This window comes from Oncorhynchus keta, chromosome 14 (genome assembly GCF_023373465.1).
Source record: "Oncorhynchus keta strain PuntledgeMale-10-30-2019 chromosome 14, Oket_V2, whole genome shotgun sequence".
In the NCBI taxonomy this organism is placed as follows: domain Eukaryota; kingdom Metazoa; phylum Chordata; class Actinopteri; order Salmoniformes; family Salmonidae; genus Oncorhynchus; species Oncorhynchus keta.
This window is the reverse complement of record NC_068434.1, coordinates 23,392,905-23,398,962: the sequence shown is the minus strand read 5'-3', so window position 1 is coordinate 23,398,962 and position 6,058 is coordinate 23,392,905.

Below are 6,058 nucleotides of genomic sequence, written 5' to 3'. Positions count from 1 at the left end.
AAGACATTTAAATGTTTCCCCTTAAACCACTCAAGTGTTGCTTTAGCAGTATGCTTTGGGTCATTGTCCTGCTGGAAGGTGAACCTCCGTCCCAGTTTCAAATCTCTGGAAGATTGAAACAGGTTTCCCTCAGGTATTTACCTGTATTTAGCGCCATCCATCATTCTTTCAATTCTGACCAGTTTCCCAGTCCCTGCCGATGAAAAACATCCCCACAGCATGATGCTTCCACCACCATGCTTCACTGTGGGGATGATCCTCGGGGTGATGAGAGGTGTTGAGTTTGCACCAGACATAGTGTTTTCCTTGATGGCCAAAAAGCTCAATTTTAGTCTCATCTGACTAGAGTACCTTCTTCCATATATTTGGGGAGTCTCCCACATGCCTTTTGGCAAACACCAAATGTGTTCACTTATTTTTTTCTTTAAGCATTGCCGTTTTTCTGGCCACTCTTCCATAAAGCCCAGCTCTGTAGAGTGTATGGTTTAAATTGGACAGATATTCCAATCTCTGCTGTGGAGCTTTGCAGCTCCTTCAGGGTTGTCTTTGGTCTCTTTGTTGCCTCTCTGATTAATGCCCTCCTTGCCTGGTCCATGGGTTTGGTGGGCGGTCATCTCTTGGCAGGTTTTTTGTGGTGCCATATTCTTTCCTTTTTTGTATAATGGATTTAATGGTGCTACGTGGGATGTGCAAAGTTTCAGATATTTTTTATAACCCAACCCTGATCTGTACTTCTCCACAACTTTGTCCCTGACCTGTTTGGAGAGCTCCTTGGTCTTCATGGTGCCACTTGCTTAGTGGTGTTGTAGACTCAGGGGCTTTTCAGAACAGGTTTATATTTACTGGGATCATGTGCCAGATCATGTGACACTTAGATTGCACACAGGTGGACTTTATTTAACTAATTATTTGACTTCTGAAGGTAATTGTCTTATTTAGGGGCTTCATAGTGAAGGGGGTGACTACATATGCACGCACCACTTTTCTGTTTTTTATTTTTTATAATGTTTTGAAACAAGTTTTTTTTTTTTCACTTCACCAATTTGGACTATTGTGTGTATGTCCATTACATGAAATCCAAATAAAAATCAATTAAATTACAGGTTGTAATACAACAAAATAGGAAAATGCCAAGGGGGATGAATACTTTTGCAAGATGTGCTCTGAGTGGGTTTGGGGTATTTGTAATCAGTTGGGACATTGATGGTATAGTAGATTGACTAAATTCATGTATGTAACTCATGGATTCAAAAGCTGTGTTTGTTCATCTGGCTGTTATGGTACATGTGTTTCAAAAGCATGCATTTCGCCCATTTCTGAGTAGCTGTTCCAGCTTGTTTACAGTATGTCATTGATTATAAAGTAAAAACTACAAACCAACATGCACACTGTATTTAGGGTTGCTTTGTTAGTACGTATTCTTCAAGTAAGTGAGGGTCAAATGTCATTGTCCTGCTCGAAGTGAAGTTCACCAAGGCCATTCAGGGTGAAGTCAGAGACAGCGCACTTGCCGTGTTGAATTTACTCTAGTCAGTGAATTGAAACTGTTGACCCAAAAAGGAAAAGCATGTTGAGTGGTCCTGAAGATGAAGACCTAGAAAATGACTGGAAACAAATGAAAAGAAGTAAGGAAAAAAGAACCCCACCCTTATCCCCAAAGACAGGCAGAAGACAGGCTCTTACTTTGTTTTGTCTAAAGGTGAGGGTGTTTTTCTAATGTCCAAGAGCTGAGAGATGTTTGAATGAATCCAGACTCTGAACCCTCATACCCAGACCCATTGGTGACGCATGGAGCGGGAGCTAAGTGGTAGCCTCCCGTGCATTCTGACATCAGAGGTAGTAACTCGAGGCTAACTCTATATATTTTATAAACATTGGGGTTTGGGGTTTTGGGGGCAGCTATGAGGTTTGGTAGAGAGCCGCGACTAAGGCTAATGCACTGGATCCTTGTAACATCACATTTCCTTGCCCGCAGCACTTTTGTCGAATTCAGCTAAAGTCTTATTCACCCACAATACTGAAACCGTCACACTAAAGGCACTGTCTAGCCAAGAGCCTGACCTTTAATGGACTTACTCCTATCCCCCTGAAGGTAACAAACATATAAAGATCTCTAAGAACTTCCAGCAGGTCAGTGTTGGTCCCTGAACTTCTTATATTGAACTTTCTAAGGCACTAGTTGACATCTGTATGGATTCAGTCAATCAGGAAAATGTACATAGCAAACGTACAATGGGTTGCAGGTATAGTAGTGCTTAAAAGCGTTGGGCCAGAAACCAAAAGGTCACTGGTTCGAATCACTGAACCGACTAGCTGAAAAATCTGTCAATGTGCCCTTGAGCAAGGCACTTAGCCCTATTTATTCCTGAAACTTTGTCTTGGTAAGATCGTCTGCTAAATGACAAAAATGTCATGTAATAAAACATAATGGGCTATTTTCCAAATCTATACATCAATGCACCAGTAAAATCAACCCATGGAGATTTCAGATAGAAGTATATGACTTCTATCTGAAAAGGCAAATTGGTCTGGTTGTCCATGCAATGTGACCTCTCTTTTCAAAGACCTTACAGTTCCTTCAGAAAGTATTCACACTCCTTTACTTTTTCCAAAAAATGTTGTGTTACAAAGTGGGATTCAAATGGATTTAATTGTCAAATTGTGTCAATGATATACACAAAATACTCTGTAATGTCAAAGTGGAAGAAGAATTCTCACATTTGTAGCAAATGTAATATATCTTCATTAGATAAGTATTCAACCCTCTGAGACAATACATGTTAGGATCACCTTTGGCAGCGATTACAGCTTTGAGTCTTTCAGGGTAAATCTCTAAGAGCTTTGCACACCTAGATTGTACAATATTTGCACATTATTCTTTTAAAAATTCTTCAAGCTCTGTCAGGTTTTTCGTTGATCCTTGCTCGACAGCCATTTTCAAATCTTGACATAGATGTTCAAGCCGATTTAACTCAAAACTGTAACTAGGCCACTCATCTTGGTATGCAACTCCAGTGTATATTTGACCTTGTGTTTTAGGTTATTGTCCTGCTGAAAGGTGAATTTGTCTCCCAGTGTCTGGTGGAAAACAGACTGAACCAGGTTTGTATGTTCTACGTTCAAGTTTCTTTTCGAAATAAACACCTCATTTATTTGGACTATTTTTCAGAATATAAGTGGCAGGTAGTCAATACCTCAATAGCAGCAGATACATTTTCAACAACTCAATGATTCAACTTTTACATGTAAAATGGTACTTTGGGAAGTCTCAACATTATCAATGGAGTAGAGAAGGTTGTGAGGTGTGAGTGTGTATTTTAATTATTTATATAGTTGATAAATATATAAATATATTTATATTTTATTGAAATATATTCCAATATGCCATTTTTCCATATGCCTCATGCATTGGTTATCTGGATGTTAATCTGTCACAAAGCTGCAGTTTGTAGAGGCTGCCTTGGGCTTCTTAGTCAACATCTACCAGTCCCAGGAGCTCCTCTCATTCAGTCATTCAGTATGAGTGATCAGGTGGGATGGGCAGTCATTACCCAGAGGAAAGTTTTATGAGCCCCCGGTGTCCATAGACTCAGCACCGCAGCTCCGCAAATCAAAAGCTGCCACAGGGAGAGGGTTCAGTGTAGGGTTCTGTCAAGCGCATATTAAGCACCCACTATCTATTATGATGGATTATGCATAAGTGTTTATTGCTATAATTATGGAAAATAACCCTCAAGTGCAGCAGCACAGATACACAGGGAGGCGATGGATTAAATCATCCTGCTTTCAGCTGTGTTTGTAGGCTACTCTACTGTAGCAAGCCTGCTGTTGCTCTTGTCTCTTGTATGAGAATTCAGAGATGCTTTGGGTTTAAAATCCTGTTGTACATGTCACTCTTAATGAGCCCATGCTTGTACAACCACAGCAGTGCTTTGGAACAGGGGACTTGTCAGAATGAGAGATGCAGGAAGCACAATAACAGTTGGTGGGTATCATCATACCAAGCCACACTCAGCATTCACCAGCTTGTTCATGCCTTTCTATCTTTCTTCTACATTTTAGTAAGTTAGGTAAGTCACACAGAAATATGAGCTTTGGAATGACACAAACCCAGATGGAAGGAGCTCTTTTTAACCTCACATATTCATAGGCAGTGGAGAAAGGAAATCATAAGGAAACAATGTAGTTTGAGAAAGAGTCATGTAAAAAATAGTGACACTGATAGTTTGCATTGAACAATTTAACAGTTTTACAAACCTTCGAAAAAAGGCTTAAGTCAAAATGGTCAAACTGGCTCTCTATAGAAGTAACATTCCACAAGCAACTCCAACCTCCTATTTCAGATTGAGTGAACAGCCATTGATACTGTGTATCTATTCAATTCAGAGGAGACGGTTAGTTAGTGAACCACATAGTAGACAGGGTTGCTATCTGTCAACTGAACTTGTTAGGTGAACTTGACAACAAGTGTCCCAATGTACGACATTACCGATTGAATCAGTGCTAAGTACATGACAACTCTGGAGCCATGTTTGTGGTATTGAACTGTTAACAGCACAGCCAACAGTATCAGACATGCAATCAAATAAAAGGGAAGGGGAAGAAAGGGGGTGGGGGAGAGAGGGAGGGGTATGGGGTGGATAGACGCCCGAACATGGAGGACTATTTGCAAGTACAGACAGATGAGGAGGAGAGGGAAAAAGGAGGGAAAGGAAGTCAAGTGAACAGTAAGAGACTAGTTTCTGTATTTAATGTTAGGGTTGAATTCATTAGGGCAGGAGTAGAAAAGTGTTCCTTGACTGGAAATGGCTGACAACTTCTGAACACAGACCCTTTGATTGGTTGCCTGCTTGCCCTGACCCCTGACCCTCAAAGCAGTGTATTTATTGTATTTGTTTATTTGACAGGGACCATGTTCATCAGATTTTAGTATCGTCAGTCTCTGCATGCCTACACTGTTCTAACATGTCAAATCATATCGCTGAAACCAAGGCCTAAGACACTATACAGTTATACATCTCCAACACACCTGAATGGAAGACAAACCAGAACACAAAAAGAAGGAAAATAACCCAACCATCATCGCACCACATCTCCACTAATAAATATTACACGACCTTGTCTGTATAATACAATCTCAGCCTCCTTCAACAGCTGAATAATTAATGCAATAAAATCTGTTTTTTCGCTTCCCTCATTTTCTTGGCTGTACTGGTAGCAGTGGGGAACAGGACTTCAGAGCCAGGCAAAAAGCTGGAAGATAGTGGAGGAGAAAGCGACTGAAGGATGTGTGTGTGTGGGGGGTATTATAGAAACAGGTTAGATAATACTTGTGGAAAATAAGTCCATGACTCAGTGCTTGTCAAGGCTGACAATTTGATGAATTGCATAGTCAATATCAGACTCCATGATGGCAGTGTTTGCTGCTTTCTCTGCTATTGAGATCATTACAAAGTTCAAATCAAGTTCAAATCATTACAGATATTGAAGGGTTTCTATGATTAATAATCATAAGGGATTTGGTATTTATATATTTTTTGTAAATGTTTCACTACTGTACTAAGGTGAACTTTCCTATTTTTGTAGCCCACAACTCTTCCAGTGGCTCTAATAACTGTTCAACTCATGGCAATTTTTTTCTGGGAAACCGACCAAGGATGCTTTAATCAATTACATGCTACTCCATATCGTTGTCTGGCAAGAACGATGACGTAGATATACGGTTATTCTATCGTGAAAGTCAACTGAATGCCCTTCAGTAAAAGCGCGACGACTCACCGCTGCTTTGCCACATGACCACATTTCATCAGATCAGCAGAGAACATTAATGCGCGCGTGGAGGTCCGCTGTCATGCTCAGGTGCAATACAGAGGGGACCGGACAGGACAACGGGCTCGGAAAATATAATAAAACGTTGTATCCACTGTACCAATCACCAATCTTTTTTTCTAATTTTGGGGAGACATTTTTCTTATTATTTTTTTTGCCAGGATAAGGCCACACATTACATTAGGAATGTAACAAGGGTTTTTTCTTTGCATATAGATATTTGGAGTAA